Source organism: Hemicordylus capensis, chromosome 17 (genome assembly GCF_027244095.1).
Source record: "Hemicordylus capensis ecotype Gifberg chromosome 17, rHemCap1.1.pri, whole genome shotgun sequence".
NCBI lineage: Eukaryota > Metazoa > Chordata > Lepidosauria > Squamata > Cordylidae > Hemicordylus > Hemicordylus capensis.
In genome coordinates this window covers 7808463-7828007 of record NC_069673.1, presented here as the reverse complement: position 1 = coordinate 7828007, position 19545 = coordinate 7808463, and the positions used below count along the sequence as shown (strand labels likewise).

General features: G+C 48.7%; 1 protein-coding gene across 2 annotated transcripts in view; it reads left to right on the top strand.

Moving 5' to 3' along the window:
* BRINP1 (BMP/retinoic acid inducible neural specific 1) overlaps nucleotides 1–19545 on the top strand; it is a 103496-nt gene that overhangs the window by 13571 nt on the left and 70380 nt on the right. The window lies entirely within an intron of this gene.

Genomic DNA, 19545 nt, shown 5'->3' with positions numbered 1-19545 from the left:
AGGGCAGACCCTGCTTGCCACCACAAGACCAGCTCTCCTTCTTTGCTTCAGGTCCCCATCCTCAGCTCTCGCTCCCACCTTGTTTCTCACTATGTTCCTCCAATGCTGGTGTGCGTTGAACTTGTGGGAGGCCATGGCGGCCAGGCGGCCATGAAGACAGGCATTATAAAGGTCTTCTCTAAAAGATTCGGGGAAGAGGTTGATCATCCTGAACTGCCTAGGACTTCTTTAGGGGAGGGCTATAGCTCAGTGGCAGAAGTGCTGCTTTGCCTGCAGAAGGTCCCAGGTTTAGCCCATGGCATCTCCAAGTATCTTTGGGTCAGCCCCCATTTGACATGCTGGAGAGCTACTGCTAGCCCATCTGGATGGATTAATGGTCTGACTTGGTAGGAAGCAATTTCTTAGGTCCAAAGGCTCAAGAAGGCCTGTAGCCTGCTTTGGAAGCAGAGAATTCCAGGTTCGACCCCTGACATCTCTAGGTAGGACCCGGAAAGGTACCTGCTGGAAACCAATCGGGGCAATACGGAGCTATCTAATTAATTAATTAATTAGATAGAATTATATTCGGGGCGGCTTCACCACTCTAACGAAAAGATACAGTTTAAAGTAAGACTAACCAAGTTAACCAAGTTTAAGTTAAACAAGTTAAAAGATCAGGCTAAAAAACGCACCACATTTAAAGTGACATTTGTTTATTTATCAAAGATTCAATTTAAAAAGTTATTTTAAAAGCGAAAAACGGAGAACTATAACAATTTTAAAAACCTACCAGATATAAAGAGAGATGAAACATTAAAAAGCCTCTATAAAAAGATGTGGTTTTGATTGCTTTTAAAAGAAGACTGAGTGAGGGAGCCGGGCGAAGGTCTTCAGAGAGAGTGTTCCAAAGCCAAGGGGCCACCACTGAAAAAGCCCTGTCTCTATGCCTAAATGCTAGATGGGCAAATGGTCTGAATTGATGCACAGGAGCTCCGTATATCCTTTTGAGGGGGCTGTCAAGCTCACTGGTAGAGTGCCTCCCTTGCCACAACATGGTTTCCACTATGGTTCATTGAGCTTGTCTTGTGGTAGTGAGCATGGATTGCCCCTCTTTGCTAAGCACGGTTTGCCTTGGTTTGCTTTTGGATGGGTGACTACATGTGAGCATTCTAAGATATTCCCCTTAGAGGGATGGGGCTGTAGCTCACCTGTAGAGCATCTGTACGCAGCTTGACTCCATGGCATCTCCAGGCAGGGCTGGGAGACACTCCTGCCTGAAACCTTGGAGAAGCCACTGCCAGTCTGGGTAGACAATATTGAGCTAGATGGAACAATGGCCTGACTCAGTATATGGCAGCTTCCCTTGTTCTAAGCAAAAGAATCATCAACACACACGGAAACCACAGTTTAATTTCTGTCTTCTCGGTGCTCCAGCTACTGAGTTGGGACCCCAAGGATGCAGAGCAGAAAACCATGGCCGAGCGACTGAATGGAGCTGGTGTTTCCAAAGTGTTGATGCAGAGCTACTGACATTTCTAGAGAAGAACAAAGCCTTTCCAGTGGATTCTGGTGTGTGTGTGTGTGTGAGAGAGAGAGAGAGAGAGAGAGAGAGAAGTTTTATTTATTCATCCATCCATCCATCCATCCATCCATTCCATTTATAAACTGCCCTTCCAAAAATGGCTCAGGGTGGTTTACAGCAGGCTTTAGCTCAAGCCTGCTCAACGTAGCCCTTCCAGCTGTTTTTGGACAACAACTCCCATGATTCCCCAGCCACAGTGGTAACTACAACTCCCATGATTCCCCAGCCACAGTGGTAACTACAACTCCCATGATCCCCAGCCACAGCGGCCAATAGCCAGGGATTATGGGAGTTGTAGGCCAACATCTGCAGGAGGCCCGAAGTCGAGCAGCCCTGCTTTAGCGGGATGGAACGCCACCCCCCAACTTGCTAATAATAACCATGTCTTCAGCTCCAGTGACAAGCCTCCAGCCTTCCTGCTTGTGCCCCTTGAGACGCAGCACTTGATTGTCCTTTCCCCACTTCCCTTGATTGGCCGCACCGCACTTGCCTTGATTGGTTTCCTGGCAAATGCTCGCGCGGCGTCCCATGACCTTAACGTCTGTCTGTTTGCCTTGCTGTGCCGTGCGCAATCAGCCTTGCTGAGGATGTCTGTGTCTTATCAAGCCTGTTCAAAGTTCACTTGGGGCGCTCAATGGGGTCGGATCGACAGATATCGGCCTGGCTGGGACTTCCGAACAGCTCCCTTTCCATTATATGTGGAACATAGGAAGCTGCCGTATACCGCCGAGTCAGACTCTTGGTCCATCCAGCTCAGTAATGTCAACCCTGGCTGGCAGCGGCACTCCAAGGTCCCAGGCAGGACTCTTCCCTGGAGGTGCCAGGGAGTGAACTTGGGACCTCCTGCATGCAAAGAGGAGTTAGGGCCCCATCTCCTGTGGGGCATATCTTGCCTCGTTCACATGTTGTCTCCCATCTGAATGAAAACCAAGGCAGAGCCTGCTTAGCAAAAGGGGCAATTCATCCTTGCTACCACAAGACCAGCAATCCTCCCCATGATGCCAAGTATTGTGTAGCTCAATGCAGTGATGGCCCATTTAGTGCAATGTTGTCTACTCTGACCAGCAGCAGCTCTTCTGTGTTTCAGTCCAAATCTTTCCCAGCATTACCTGGAGATGCTGCCAGGGATCAAACATGGGACTTTCTGTGCTTGACAGCTGAGCTATGGGCCCTTCTTCATATATAAAGCTGCCTCCTACTGAGTCAGACCTGTGGTCCATCTAGCTCAGGATTGTCTGCACTGACTGGCAGCAGCTTGCCAAGGTTTCTTCAAGCAGGAGGAGTCTCTCCCAGTTCTACCTGGAAATGCTGCCAAGGATTGAACCTGGCAACTTCTGCTTGAAAAGCAGATGCTCTACCATTGAATGATGGTTCCATCCCAAAGGGGGCTAACATCATTTCTTTCCCCTCTAAAATTACCAGGATTTGAGGTTTTAACAGACTCTGTCAAAGTTGGGTTTGCATATGATCAGCCTTCTCTGTGTCGCTTCTGCAGCTTATACAGAGTCGGACCAGGAGAGCTGGCAAGAATGAATTGCCCCTTTGCTAAGCAGGGTCTGCCCTGGTTTGCATTTGGATGGGAGACTAGATGTGTGAGCGCTGTAAGGTATTTCCCTTAGGAGATGGGGCTGCTCTGGGAAGAGCATCTGCATAATTGCATGCAGAAGGTTCCAAGTTCCCTCCCTGGCAGCATCTCCAGATAGGACTGGGAGAGACTCCAGCCTGCAACCTTGAAGAAGCCGCTGCCAGTCCGTGTAGACAATCCCGAGCTAGATGGACCAAGGGTCTTACCCACTAAAAGGCAGCTTCCTGGGTTCCTATGTAAAAGCCTTGCTGAAGACAAGAACCAGAAAGAAAAGATGTAATTGAGTTCTCCTAAAGCACCATCGAGTCTCTCTGCAAACACAGATTAAATACGTAAAATGCACTAGGAGGGGTGTGTGTGTGTGTGTGTGTGTGTGTGTGTGTGTGTGTGAAGGCTGTGTGATTTGGCCTGGAGGACAAAAATAAAATAACATGTATCACGCGGGGGTGTGGAAGGCAGGATTGCGACGAGAAAAGCAGGATTCTTTGAGGAGAGGCTGGAAAGAAGCCAAATAAATGCCTTTGAAAAGGAAGCCTCCGCGAATTGGGTGGCTCTCTGGCCGTAGCCAAATTCCCAGCTGTGGGAAGTCCATAAAGGCCCGATGGTGACTCGATGCCCGTTAATTCCACTCGCTGCTACTTAATTAAGGAGAGTGAAAGGACCCTGTCCTGGGAAATACCGGGGTCTGGTTTCGGAGAGAAAGCAGCCCCCCCCACACGCCTTCTGCTTTTGCACCAGTTTGAACGGAAAGGGAAGGACCGGGCTTGGCTGTGGAATCCCGTGTGGGGCTGGGCAGGTGGCGACCGCCAACAGGGCTCTTTTTCTACCTCTCAGGCTTAGCAGTAGCAGCCACCGTTTCCTTTTGGGTTACTGAAGCCTTAGAATCCCCGAGAACTCACAGGGAGACTTGCGTGTGAAGGTTGATCCCGGCGGATTTGGGTGCCGCAGGAGGAGAGCTGGTCTCGAGGTAGGGAGCGTGAGTTGTCTCCAGTGGCTAAGCAGGGCCTGCCCTGGTTTGCACTTGGATGGGAGGCTACATGTGAGCGCTGGAAGATATCCCCTTCGGGGATGGGGCTCAATGGTGGAGCATCGGCTCTGCATGCGGAATAGGTCCCGGGTTCGATCCCTGGCAGCAGTTTTGCTTTCAGTTAATTTCGGTCGACAACCGGATCCATATGTATAGTAATAATAAGAACAATTAACCTAACTGTGAATGAAAAATAATGATACAGTCAGCCAAACCAGATACAAATAATACAACTTTCTATGTCTATATGCTGAGGAAGAGGCTGTTGGTCATATAAGGACTCGCAGCACCTTCCATGTTTTACCCAGCAGCCTCTTCACCATGTAGCTCTGTGGAAGAGCATCTGCTTTGCATGCAGAAGCTCCCAAGTTCACCCTCTGGCAGCGTCTCCAGGTAAGGCTGGGAAGGACTCCTGCTTTAAACTGGAGAGAAATGCTGCCAGTCAGTGTGGACAATACTGAGCTAGATGGACCAAGGGTCGGACTCAGTAGAAGGCAGCTTTCTCTGGTCTGAAGGTACTGTTCCTCCTCCTGGTTCCCAATTTCCAGCTAGTTCTGGTTAGCAGATCTGGGGATTCTGGGGATTATAGTAAAAAAACAAAACCCCAAGAGATCCAGCAAGCTCAAAGCTTTCCTACCTGTCTAGAATATTCCTGTTTTGGCCTTGCTTTTTCTGCATCTGCAAGAGACACGAGTGAGATCTCTGAGCTCACATTTGCCACCAAGACATAGGAACATAGGAAGCTGCCAGCTACTGAGTCAGACCATTGGTCCATCTAGCCCAGTATTGTCTGCACAGACTGGCAGCGGCTTCTCTAAGGTTGCAGGCAGGAATCTCTCTCAGCCCTATCTTTGAGATGCTGCCAGGGAGGGAACTTGAGATGCTGCCAGGGAGGGAACTTGGCAACTTCTGCTCTTCCCAGAGTGGCTTCATCCCTTGAAGGGAATATCTTACAGTGCTCACACTTCAAGTCTCCCATTCATATGCAACCAGGGCAGACTTTGCTTAGCTTTGGGGACAAGTCATGCTTGCTACCACAAGACCAGCTCTCCTCTCCTACATGCAAAGCAGATGCTCTACCACTGTGCCATGACTCGGGCTCTGTGCAGAAATGATGACTGATGTGCAGAGCTGGCCAGGGGTGAAGAAATGTTGGCTCAGTTTATCCTTTAAGAGTTCCTCCTAGGTTTCCAGACCCTTCGCTCTAGCTGGTCTTGTGGTAGCAAGCACAACTTGTCCCCTTAGCTAAGCAGGGTCCACCCTGGTTGCATATGAATGGGAGACTACATGTGTAAGCAATGTAAGAGATTCCCCTCAGGGGATGGAGCCGCTCTGGGAAGAGCATCTAGGTTCCAAGTTCCCTCCCTGTCAGCATCTCCAAGATAGGGCTGAGGGAGATTCCTGCCTGCACACTTGGAGAAGCTGCTGGCAGTCCAACATGGCTGTTCTGCTGCTCTCTGAAGGGGAACACACACAAACACACACATGCTAGCCATGTTTCTTTGTTGAGGAGGAGGGTGGCGATTGCATCTGGACCTCACCAGCATTATGTCCCATCACTACCTTTTATTGTTATTATTTTTTTAAATGGGAGCCCCTAGCTCCATTTCTGATAGAAGTATAAGGGGGTTCTACCCAATCTGAGTTTTCAAGGTCACCCAGAAGTTCAAAACGCCAACATTTTGGCTGAATTTGGGAAAGAGGAGTTCCGGTGGCAAAAAGGGGTCTTCACTGGTTCACACAAATGATCCCATGTTGGTTTGGCAAAAAACAGAGATCCTGGCAGCACGTGTGGTCCCATGGAACGCCTTGTGCAAACTCAGGGTTTTCCGTCACTTTCAGATGGGCCCCGCACCAAACTGACATTTAGTTGACATTGACAAGCTGAGTTATAACCCTAGTTTACTCTAGAGTATAGTTCTCGGCTGAGCCTCCGGTTCGCATGTAGCCGCATGTTGGAGATCACCAATAAATAAATACAATTGTGAGTTCCCCGGCACGCTCCTCGGGGAAAGCACGCACTGCCGGGATCTCAGTTGTCTGCCTAGCTTACTTACTTACTTACTTACTTACTTACTTACTTACTTACTTACTACATTAATACTCTGTTCTTCGTCCACGGAGCCCAGAGGGGTGTACATGGTTGGGTTTGTCCTCACAACAACCCTGTGAGGTAGGTTAGTCTGAGAGATGAGGGCCTGGCCCCCAAGACAGCCAGTAGGTTTCATGGCTGAATGGGAATTTGAACTCGACTCTCCCTGGTCCTAGTCTAGGGTTCCAACCACTACACCGCGCTGGCTCTCTGACATTAGACTCATTGTGTGAACCGGCTCCATATCTTGCAGCACGAGCTTGGCAACCACATTTCTTCCATGAATTTCTCCGATTCCCCGTTGAAAACTGTCGAAACTAGTGGCAACGACCACATCTTGTGTCAGTGAGTTCTGTATGTTCCTTATGGAGTGGAGAAGTTGCTTCCTTTGATCTCTCCACCCTCCACTTCCCCTCCCCCACCTCCCCCTCCAGATGGCCCAACATCCAGGGTAGGAAATTCTGCAAAGCGTAAAAGACCCACAGCACGGGGAAGAAAGTTGCAAATAAGCTCAACAACGTAGGAGTCGCTTCTGGCATGGGCCGGCTTCCTGTACAGGTGTGGCGGGCAGAATGAGTCTGAGAGATTCCCGGGGTGGCGAGCAGGGAGGCTGTGCCGATGTTTCGAACAGATGGAAGGGGATGACAGAGAAGCAGCTGCAGAAGGCAGGAGCTGGAGTTGGAATAATCAGATGGGCGAGAAGCAAGAATAGGGATGGATGGGGGTGGGCAGCATCAGGTGTGAACACCGCATCCCTCGACAAGACAGGTGTAAATGCAGAGATAAGGTGCCTGCGAGAATGAATGGCTGCACAGCTTGTAGGGGTGGGGGGAACCAGCCAGGGGATGTGATGGGCAGGTGGGAATCTGTGATAAGGGGCAGTACAAGTGTGAATTACTGGCTGCTTAGAGGGATCAGACAGTGAGGGGGAGGCTGGAGGGCAGATGTGGGGCTGGGAGGTTTTTGAGCTTGCCCGTCATTCATCCATGGAATGAGGCAGACAAGGAAGCTCAGAGAGGGAGAGAGAGAGAGAGAGAGAATGGAACATAGTTAGCTGCCATATACTGAGTCAGACCATTGGTTCATCTAGCTCAGTATTGTCTACACTGACTGGCAGCGGCTTCTCCAAGGTTGCAGGCAGGAATCTCTCTCAGCCCTATCTTGGAGATGCTGCCAGGGAGGGAACTTGGGACCTTCTGCTCTTCCCAGAGCAGCTCCACCCCCCTGCGGGGAATATCTGGCAGTGCTCCCGCATGTAGTCTCCCATCCAAATGCAAACCAGGGTGGGCCCTGCTTAGCAAAGGGGGCAATTCCTGCTGCCACAAGACCCACTTGTCAGTAAATAAGAGTAAAAATAGAAGCCAGGAGACACAGAGAGATGGATGTGTTATGGTTGCCAAAAAATACTTGTTATGATTTTGACCTATTGATTTGGCCATTGATTTCACCTTTATCATGCGGAGCTCAGGAACAGAAAATGTGCTTTCCATGTAAGAGGAAACAGATCCACTTCTAGGCATCCCTACATCAAGCATCCCTGGCTGTGGGGCTGGAGAGAGCACATCCCAAATCCTGGCGAACCACTGTGAGTCAATGCAGACTGTAGTGAGCGAGAGTAACCATAGGCCAATAGTACGCATACGACAAATATTTCTATTCCGCTTTTCAACCCCAGTTCCCAAAGTGGTTTACACAGATACAAATAAATAAATAAATGGCTCCCTATCCCCAAAATGCTCACAATCTGTAAAGAAACATAAGACAGACAGCAGCAACAGCCACTGGAGGGATGCTGGGCTGGGGGTGGAGAGGGCCAGTTGCTCTCCTCCTGCTCGGTAAAGAGAATCGCCACTTTAAAAAGGTGCATCTTTGCTCAGCGGGGGACATACCACTTCCTAGCCCCAAACACACACACACACACACACACACACACACACACACACACACCCCAAGCAGCCTTCCACTGAGTCAATCACTGATCCCAGGATGGTATCAGTTTACTCTGTTGGCTGGAACTTGGTGTACAGAATTCCAGCTGAGCCCTGTCAATAGATTTCAGTGGGAAGGAGGAGATCTCTGTGTCATGTCAGGCCTTCTGCTGGCCCTTGGGGTCTCAGGAATTGCTCTGCTGTTTTCCTAGATCATGGGGAATTTAGGACATTTCCTGGGCCAGGGGGTTAAAAAGGCAGCTGAATCATTCTGACTCAGAATGCGATAAGGCGGGAGTCTCTGATCTGGTTTGAGAGGGCAGTGCGGATTTAGTTAAATCTTAGGAACTCAGGAATCTTAAAAATCTTAGGAACAGGAACAGCAACATAGGAAGCTGCCTTCTACTGAGTCAGACCATTGGTCCATCTAGCTCTGTATCGTCTACCCAGACTGGTAGCAGCTTCTCCTAGGTTACAAACAAGACTCTCTCTCAGCCCTCTCTTGGAGATGCTGCCAGGGAGGGGACTTGGAACCTTCTGCTCTTCCCCGAGCGGCCCCACCCCCTATGGGGAATGCCTTATAGTGCTCACACATGTTGTCTCCCATTCAAATGCAAGCCAGGCTGGACCCTGCTTAGCAAATGGGATAATTCATGCTTGCTGCCACAAGACCATCTCTCCTCCCACAGTCAAAGGAACACTCCTGGACCCCTTGGTTAACTTAGATATGGACATTCTTGATCCCTTAGACAAGATGGGAGCAGACGTGTGGCCTTTGTGGATGGAAAGGCAAGGAGGAATACAGACTTCATATTACTTTAGAACAGATGTGTATCTTCAAGGGAATTCAAAGTCCTCCTTGGGAAGGGAAGCGAAAGGACAGGAGATCTCTGGGCCCTTCTGTGTCAAAATTTGCGATTGTGGACAAGCCGGGGGTTTCGTTCATCTGGATGGGTTTCTGCATCCGGACAGCGGCGATAAAATTAGCGACGAGTATGAATATTCAACGAGACAGGATGCTTGCTGGCAGGGAACACTCTGCCATCTGGTTTTCTTGCGCAATGCACATCAACAAATGAATACCTGAGTCCAAGACGCTGCTGGAATACCTGTCCACTTTCTGCAGGAAAAGACGTGACTTGGGCAACGGATGGATAAGGAGGGAAGGGATGAAGCGATCCTTACGGGACTGTGATGAGGCCAGAGCCTGCTGGGACGGCACCCATTCTGCATGCCAAAGCTGTCAAGTTCAATCCTAGGTAGCTCCAGTTAAAGGCTCAGGTAGCAGGGCAGGCGGAACAATTTTGCTCGAGTCCCTGGAGAGCTGCAGCCAGTCAGAGGAGACGATGCTGGGCTTGATAAACCCGTGGTTTGATTCAAGAAGACAACTTCATATGTCCATGCAGATTTTGTGGTCCATCACAATGCTAGCCTCTTGTAACTCCTCTCCCTGGGGGAACTTTTCAAGTTGGGCTGCCAGTTTCAGTGGTGGAGGAGGAGGAATTACCCTTCACCAAGGACTGTCTATCCTCTGCTTCCTGAACTGCCACTGAAGAGCCCGAGTGAACTGCCTGAACTGCCACCGAAGAGCCAGAGAACTGGAGTTTTGTGTAAAAATGGGGGAAGTTGGTTGCTTACTGACTTGGTTGAATGCATCTGAGGGGCAATGAGGAAGACCATGTTCGAGGGAGACCTTGTTGGAGGGAGATGATCAGATTAGTGAGGGTGGTGGAGCTGAAAGAGTGTAGGGCAGAGATGCATCAAGATATAAGACGGTGGAAGGCGGACAAGGCCATGTAGGGGTGGCCCTACAAGGAAACAGGGTGATGTGGATGGCCTCAGGCAGAGAGTTCTCAGGGGCGGCAAAGCAGTCTGCCCACCATCTCCCGTGGTTGGCCTGCAGAGGAAGGGAGGATTCAAGATTTGAAAAGGAAGTAAGTGCAGATGTGCTTGTATAGAAAAAAGGGAACGGGATAAGGGTGCTTTGCTTCAAGCAGCCGAGTGTCATAGGTTGGTCCTAATGCTAGGGAGAGAGGTGACGGTGAGAATGAGAAGTTTATGCTGATGTGAGCATAGAGATGTATGGAAGGGGCTAGCTTTAGAGATTGAATCAAGCCCCATGGTAAGATGGGGCCGTAGAACATCAGTTTTGCATGAAAAAGTTCCCTGGTTCAGTTTCCAGCATCTCCAGGTAGGGCTGAGAAAAAATCCTTCCTGGAGACCTGCTGCCTATCAGAGTAGACAATCCTGAGCTAGATGGACCAGTGGTTTGACTCTGTTCATGGCAGCTTCCTAGGTTCCCATGATGTACATCGAGAACATGACATGTCAGAACAGAGGATGGGACTGTAGCTCAGTGATGGAGCATCTGCTTAGTATGTCGATGGTCCCAGATTCAGTCCCTGGCAACAGCTCCAGGTAGGGCTGGGAAAGACGCCTGCCTGAAACTGACACTGCCAGTCAAAGTAGACAATCCTGAGCTAGATGTGCCCATGGTCTGACTCAGTAGGCAGCAGCTTCCTATGTTCCTCAGAAGTCATAGCAACAGACCTTGTAAGGCAATGCACGCTCTCACTCTTCAGTAACTCCTAAAATGCTTACAGGGAGATTTGAGTCTCCGAGTGAGAATCGAGCCACCTTATGTGGGTCCCTGCCTTCTCTGTGTGACTGGGCTCCTTCCCTCCATCCCCCTAATATGATGTCAGTGTTATTTCGCTTTTCGCCTTTCATTAGCTCCCTTTCTGGGTATGCCTTGCAGAGCTCCCTTCTGTTTCAAACGGTTCTCCTGGTGCTCGGCAGTGTGGAGCGTTGAGTGCCACGTCCCGCAGAGCCTGGAAACATCGATAGTAGCAGGATTGACCTCCAGCCCCCTCAATCTTACACCGAGCTGCTGACGACCCACTCAGGCCCATGCAGAGCGGGGGTTGGGAGGGATATTTGTCCGTGAAGGCTGCAAATCGATACGAACCGCGTCTTTCCCGCCTCGCCTTGGCCAACCTGCATCGTATTCCATTTTGCACAGGCCCCTGTGTGGCAATTGACCTGTCATGGACAGAGAAGCAAAACACTAGACATCCAGTTTAAGACTGCAGGGCAGGGAGGTCGGAAAAGATGGATGAGAGAGGCCCAGATCTGTCCCTGAAATGGATTCGGTGTTTGACGTCTGTGTCAGAATCTCCCTCCGTGGAGCCCAGGTTCAGAATTCTCCGCCACAAGTGTGCTTGTTTATTTGGAGGGCATGTGTCTGTTCAGCCAGGAAGAGGGGCAAGGAAAACAATGCCCCAAACCAAAACAAAACACTAAATAAATGCATATTGATCAATATTTGTTTAGCATTTGGGGGGATTCCCCCCCCCAGCTTTGTCTTGGGACATTTCTGTTCTCCCAGTCAGATACAGAAGAGGCTGTAGGTCAGTGGTAGAGCGTCTGCTTTGCATGCAAAAGGTCCCAGGTTCAACCCCTGGCAGCATCTCCAGGTAGGGCTGGGGAAGGGCCTTGCTTGATATTCTGCAGAGCTGCTGCCAGTCAGTGTTGGCCATACTGAGCTGGGTGAACCAATGGTCTGACTTAGTAGGAGGCAGCGTAGTATGTTTCTATAACCCCCCAAATCAGGATGTGAATGGAGGTTCAAAGGGTACTAGGTGTTTAATAAAAATAATAAGAACGTCCATAAGAGCAGCCCTGCTGGATCAGGCCCAAGAATGCCCATCTAGTCCTGTTTCATACAGTGGCCCACCAGATGCCTCTGGGAAGCCCACAGGCAGGAGTTGAGGGCATGCCCCCTCTCCTGCTGTTGATCCCCTGCAACTGGGATTCAGAGGCATCCTGTCTCTGATCCTGGAGGCGGCCTACAGCCATCAAGACTAGTAGCCATTGATAGGCCTGTCCTCCATGAATTTATCTAAACCCCTCTTAAAACCATCTAAGCTAGTAGCTGTCACCACATCTTGTGGCAGAGAATTCCATAGGTTGGTTATATGTCGTGTGAAAAAGTACTTCCGTTTGTTGGTCCTAGATTTCCAGGCAATCAATTCCATGGGATGACCCCTGGTTCTAGTGTTATGGGAGAGGGAGAAGAATTTATCTCTATCCACTTTCTCCACACCATGCATGCTTTTATAGACCTCTATCATGTCTCCCCACAGTCGTCTTTTTTCTAAACTAAAAAGCCCCAGGTGTTGTAGTCTTGCCTCATCAGAAAGGTGCTCTGGGCCCCTGATCATCTTGGTTGCCCTCTTCTGCACCTTTCCCAGTTCTACACTGACCTTCTTTAGATGTGGTGCTCAGAATGGTACACAGGACTCCAGGTGTGGCCGCACCATAGTTTTGTACAAGGGCATTATAATATTAGCGTTTTTATTTTCAAACTCCTTCCAAATAGTTCCCAGCATGGAACTGGCTTTTTCCGTAGAGCCCTTTTAATCGACAGCGAGCTTTCTTGTATGTCTTTTCCTCACCCAGAGGGCCTTAGACCACAGCCTGTGCACAGAAAAGAAGGGGTACCCTGATATATGGGGACACTTGGAGCCTATGGGACGGATGCCACCATGGGTCACCCTAGAGCCGTATGCAAATTGGAGGCATCTCTTGGATTAATCAGCAATTGTAGTCTCTTCTCAGATTCAAGGGAGGGGGGAATGCACACACACACACACACGGACGTTAATTGTGTGCGAAGCTGAGAGTGAGAGGGGGCCTGTTTCATTATCGTGTTTTGTAATTTCTAATTCCCCGGCTCGGCCTTGCTGGCAGGAACAGGTTACCTGAGGTCAGGCAAGTGCGAGAACAGCTTGTGTGAAGGCGAGCAGAGATCTCAGTCTGATGTGAGGAGAACAGGGGGGCAGGGGGGGACGTTTAAGTTGGTGAAGGGAGCATTGCCTGTTATTTAACGTTCGGAACAGGAGGAGAGCATCAGAGCTGGCCATGTGGTGGCAGCTCTGAACTGATCCCCTTTGCTAAGCAGGGTCCACCCTGCATTGCATCTGAATGGGAGGCTTACATGTGTGAGCACTGTAAGATCTTCCTCTGAGGGGATGGAGCCACTCTGGGAAGAGAATCTAGGTCCCAAGTTCCCTCCCTGGCAGCATCTCCAAGAGAGGGCTGAGAGAGACTCCTGCCTGCAACCTTGGAGAAGCCGCTGCCAGGAACATAGGAAGCTGCCACATACTGAGTCAGACCCTTGGTCCATCTGGCTCAGGATTGTCTACCCAGACTGGCAGCGGCTTCTCCAAGGCTGCAGGCAGGAGTCTCTCTCAGCCCTATCTTGGAGATGCTGCCAGGGAGGGAACTCGGAACCTTCTGCTCTTCCCAGAGCGGCCCCATCCCCTAAGGGGAAGATCTTACAGTGCCCACATGTAGTCTCCCATTCCCATGCAAACCAGGTTGGAGCCTGCTTAGCAAAGGGGACTATTCATACCACAGGACCGGCTCTCCTCAAGACCAGTCTGTGTAGACAATACTGAGCTGCATGACCAATAAAGCTCAGTATAAAGCAGCTTCCTACGTTCCTATGGCCCCTCACTTTGGGGGCACTGGCAGCAAAAAAAATTTGCTTATCTTAGAGAGGCTGCCAGGGAGGAGAGCTGGTCTTGTGGTAGCAAGCGTGACTTGTCCCTGGGAGACTACTACCTGTGTGAGCATTGTAAGATATTCCCCTTAGGGGATGGGGCCACTCTGGGAAGAGCACCTGCCGGCTTGCTCTTCTGCTCTTCTATTTAGGCTCTATTCTGCTCCAGGCAGGGGTTGAGGACTAAGCTAGGAATGCTACAGAATCAGGCATCTAGATAGGAACATAATTAGCTGCCTTATATTGAGTCAAGCCATCGGTCTGTCTAGCTCAACATTGTCTACACTGACCGGCAGCAGCTCCCCGAGATGGTCAGGCACGGGTCTGTCCCTGCCCTACCTGGAAATGTTGCCAGGGAGCAAACCATGCTCTTCTATTGAGTTGCAGCCCCATCCCCTTAAGGGGGATATCCTCCAGCAGACAGCACTCCCATGCAGTCACCCATCCAAATGCAAGCCAGGGCAGACCCTGCTTAGCAAAGGGGACGGTTGATGCTCGCAACCACGAGACCAGCTCTCCTCCCCTGTCCCCTATCTGCCGTGCTCCCATGTCCATTTGAACTTCTGCATGTCTGTTCTGTTGCAACCAGATTCTGCTAGACTCAATGCCCTCCCATTGAATGTTACTCCACCACTTAACTCCCCAAGTCTCTGTGTCTGTGTGTGGTTTGAATCTGCCGTGGTTAAAAAAGAAAAAGTATTCCCTCCCCTCCTTTTTTGCTTTGTTTTCTCAAATGTATTTGTGAGCTGGCTTTAAATTTTGAGCTGGGGAGCCGGATATGGCTCCAAGAGAAACAAATGGTGTGCAGAATAATCACTCTTGACTATGGACTTGGGTTGATTTAGGAACCTTTTAGGCCCTGTGCTCTTCAATTCCCAGGAATTTTGGATCTGTTGGTTCATTCACAAATCTAAAGTGAGTTGGGCTTCTGAATCTCAGGGGAATTTGGAGATGCCTATGGGCAGGCTGGGTTTTTGCTTACTCCAAAACCAACTCTCTGAACTATAATTTATTTTATTTTATTTTATTTTATTTTATTTTATTTTATTTTATTTTATTTTATTGTGTTTGTCTCAATAGCACCTCATACAAACGTCTTGTGCCAGCTTAACAAGAAGGAAATGGAACTTGGGAGTCAATTCATGCTTATTTCAGACAACCCAGATAGATAAAATGCTTCATCAAAAACATCTAGATTTGTTGGGTTTTTTTAAGTCTGAAAAATGGAGACATTTTAATCTAATACCCCAAACTTGGGTCATGAAGGATATCTTGGAACAGAAGCTGCCATTGGGTAACCTTCTAAGTCCCCTGCGAACCAATTCTCCATTACAGTCTTCTGATGACAAAACCCATTTGCCCAAATGATACAGTCCACAAATCACATGCTTAATTACTCAACTTATTTACCTAACCACTTCTGACGATGCTTAATTGCATTTTGTTTCTTAATTGCCCATCTCGGGGCTAGCTGGCCGTGAGTAGGTGCTCTCACTGCAAAATGGCCGCGCGCCTTCCATACCTGCTCCAACCATAACCATTTCAGAGTGTGCTGTTGACCGGTGAGTTTCTCAAGGGGCTCTCTCTTTGGCCATTTCGCCTCTAAAATTTTAGATGTCTCCATTTTTTGACTGTGGGGTTTCTTAAGATTAAATGTTTAGCCAGAGTTAAAATGTCTGCATCGGGTGCTGAGCTGGCCTTCATTATGGGACTCTGACAGTACTTAAATTTAATGGACCTCGCAATATTGCCTTCTCTCTCTCTCTCTCTCTCTCTCTCTCTCTCTCTCTCTCTCTCTCTCTCTCTCTCTCTCTCACACACACACACACACCTGCAAGGATACAGTCGATGATTCCTGGCTTAATGTTTCAGAGCATCTCTTTGGATAATTTGTTGTGCAGAAACTCACTGATAAAAACTTAAATGGATGTGATATATTTGCCCATGGCAAATTCAGATGATACTCAGCCCTTAACAATGTGGTTGGTTTGGAGTTAAAGCGAGAGATCCTCTACAGCCCCCAATCTCCCCAGATTCTGGATTACCTGATCTTGTTTCTGAAGTGGAAGCGATGGATTAGGAATCCTCAGTCATTCCAATTCTTAGTTCTGGATTTTATCAAGAGTCATCTATGTGCACAGAATATAGGGATGGATGTATCTCTCTTTCTGTTCTTTCTGAATTTTGCCCATTTCCCTATGATTTCAGGTCTGTTATTTTTTGTTAACACCCCCCACATACTGAATATATACATGTTACCATCACAAAAAAGAAACACCCCACCATGTTTAAATATGTATTATTTCACATCTGCTCATATATTTCCTATCCAACCAGCTGGCACAATAATACGTTGCAATGTGCACATTTAAATATGTATTTTCCCGCAAATGCACAGGTTGCATAGAATCCCTAGAGACTGCCAGATTGTACAAAATAATAAATTTTGATCTGTTGGAGAGTGGAAGGGGTCCAGAGCTATGCAAATATGCATTGTTAAAACCCTGCAAAGAAGCCATCTTGATGCAAATATCTGTGTGAACATGATTCTCATCTTTATTTGGTGTGGTGTTAGAGATGTGCAGGAGCAAATATGTGCACCAGTAAAGCACTGCACAAATGTAATCATGCAGGTATATTACAAGCACATCAAGATGGCTTTTTAACAGTGTTTCACCAATGAGCATGTATTTGTCGGTAACACTGAGCAGGAAAAAAGATGCCAGTGTTATGATCCTGGATTCTGGATATCCCCTAATCAGGGGTCAAGGTGTACAGTTTTGTGTGTGGAGGGGAGAGATAAGACAGGTGAGAAGACCTTTGAACCAGGCCCCAGGTGATCCCGTACTACTGGGATCACCTGTGCCAGAGGAAGTGAGGGAAGTGGAACCAGCACTTCTGCCATGACCTGAGTGTATAGCCCTACTTTGGTTCTTGAGGACCTGCTAGTCACAGTAGAGATCCTCCAGTGCTTCTGGAGTCAATGCCTACAGAACCGGACAAGGTGCCTCTAAGCCGCAAAGCCTTCCCCAAGCCAGAGCTGAACCACTCTACCTGTGTATAGAAACCTTCAGTCCACTCCACACATTCACTGGAGCAACATCCGATCTGCTCTGTTCTACTGAGCACTCTCTTGCCTGCTCAGAGCTATCCATGGTCCTGAGCCTTTTACTTGATTGTGCTCTCCTTGGAACTATGCAAGGACTGTGTCCCTCATGGGTCTTAGACCAGCAGACCAGGAGAGCTGGTCTGGTGGTTGCGATCATGAATTGTCCCCTTTGCTAAGCAGGGTCTGCTCTGGTTTGCATTTGGATGGGTGACTACATGGGAGCGCTGTCTGCGGGAAGATATTCCCCTTAGGAGATACCTTAGAGGAGAGGAGAGCTGGTCTTGTGGTAACAAGCATGACTTATCCCCATTAGCTAAGCAGGGTCTGCCCTGGTTGCATATGAATGGGAGACTTAATATGTGCAGTAAGATTTTCCCCTTAGGGGATGGAGCCGCTCTGAGGAGTGCAGAAGGATCCAAGTTCCCTCCCTGGCAGCATCTCCAAGACTGAGAGAGACTCCTGCTTGCAGCCTTGGAGAAGCCACTGCCAGTCTGTGTAGACAATCCAGAGCTAGATGGACCTATGGTCTGACTCAGTATATGGCAGCTTCCTATGTAGGGGATGGGGCTGTAGCTCAGTAGAAGAGCATTTACTTTCATGCACAAGGTCTCAGGTTTGCTCCCTGGCAACATCTCCAGGTAGGGCTGGGACAGACCCATGCCTGAAACCTTGGTGGAGCTAGAAGGACCGATGGCCTGATTCAGTGAGCATGTTGAGCTAGATCAGGCCTGCTCAATTTCGGCCCTCCTGCAGATGTTGGCCTACAACTCCTATAATCAGGCTTAGGTCCGAGATATCTTACAGAGAGCCTTCTTCTGCACAATCCCCACCGCACATCAAGGTCATCTAAGGAGGTCCGTCTTCAGTTGCCACCAACATGTCTGGTGGTGACTCAGAGGAGGGCCTCCTCTGTGACTGCTTCTGGGCTGTGGAAGGCACTCCCGGCAGAAATCCACAATCTTCGTTCATTATTGACGTTCAGGAGAGCCCTTAAGACCTGTCTGTTTAGCCTGGCCTTCCAAACTGTTTTCAAACCGTAAAGGTTTGGCCTGGTTTTCCAGGGTTTTAAAAACTGTTTTAAATTGTCTTAATAATCATTTTATGTTGTTTTTACATTTTTTAATTTTAACAGTTAATTGATTTTAGTGTTTTAATGTTAACCCCTGCTAACTTGGCAAAGAGGCACCTTTTAACATGGTGATTCTCTTTATTGAGCAGGAGGAGAGTAACTGGCCCTATCCGTCCCCAGCACAGCGTCCCTCCAGTGACTGTTGCTGGTGTCTATCTTATGGGGTTTTTTTAGAATGTGAGCCCTTTAGGGACAGGGATCCATCTTATTTATTTATTATTTCTCTGTGTAAACCGCCCTGAGCCATTTTTGGAAGGGTGGTATAGAAATTGAATAAATTATTATTAATAATAATAATAACAACAACAACAACCACCACCGCCGCCGCCACCCTGAGCCATTTTTGGAAGGGCGATTTAGAAATAAAATTAAATAAATAAATAAATAAATAAATAAATAATCCCTGGCTATTGGCTAGCCAGGGATTATTATTTATTTATTTTAGTGGTTAGAGTGCTGGACTAGGACCGGGGAGACCCGAGTTCAAATCCCCATTCGGCCATGAGACTTGCTGGGTGACTCTGGGCCAGGCACTTCTCTTTCAGCCTAACCTACTTCACAGGGTTGTTGTGAGGAGAAACCTGAGTCTGTAGTACACCGCTCTGGGCTCCTTGGAGGCTGTGGAATACTGTGGCTGGGGATTATGGGAGTTGTAGTCCAAAAAGAGCTGGGGTGGGGGCCTAAGTTGAGCAGGCCTGAGCTAGATGGACCAATGGATGTGATATAAGGCAGCTAATTCTGTTCCTATCCAAATCCCTTTTTCTGTCAAATCCCTAGTCTTCAACCTCTGCCTGGAGCAGAAAAACAATCATCTCTGCTGGATCCAAATGTCCATACTAGTTTTGTGATCTCCGCCCCCCACTTCCGCTGCATTTCTTGAACCTCTAATCCTCTAAATTCGGCTATTTTATCCCCATGTCTCTCTATTGATCTTCGTGTCCATTATCACGACCCATCAACCTTTAGAATGGCTGTTATTTCATTTCATTAAGCCTTATGCCCATTTCTGTCAACACCGACAGGCCTCTCCCTTCAGCCTGAGTCATCATTCATGATTGCATTGTTTATCCTTGACGTCTTTCCTGCTGCCTTGGGTTCTGAGACTCACGCGGAGGTCGAAATGGGTCCTGCCGAAATGTAGTGCAGTGTAATCATTCTCGCGATTGTGTAGCACATTACCGTGAGCTCTGGGGTATGTTTTGGAGAGAGGAGGGAGAACAATCCCTCCTGTGGAACTCTCTGCCACAGGATGTGGCAATGGCCACTAGTTTAGGTGGCTTTAAAGGGGGCTTAGACAAATTCATGGAGGACAGGTCGATCAATGACTACTAGTTTGGTGGCTATAGGCCACCTCCAGCCTCAGAGGCAAGATGCTTCTGAATCCCAGTTGCAGGGGAGCAACAGCAGGAGAGAGGGCATGCCCTCAGCTCCTGCCTGTGGGCTCCCAGAGGCATCTGGTGGGCTACTCTGTGAAACTGGATGCTGGACTAGATCCAGCTGGGCTGTTCTTGTGTTTTTATGACAAGGGAAACAAAAGCAGGGAAAAAT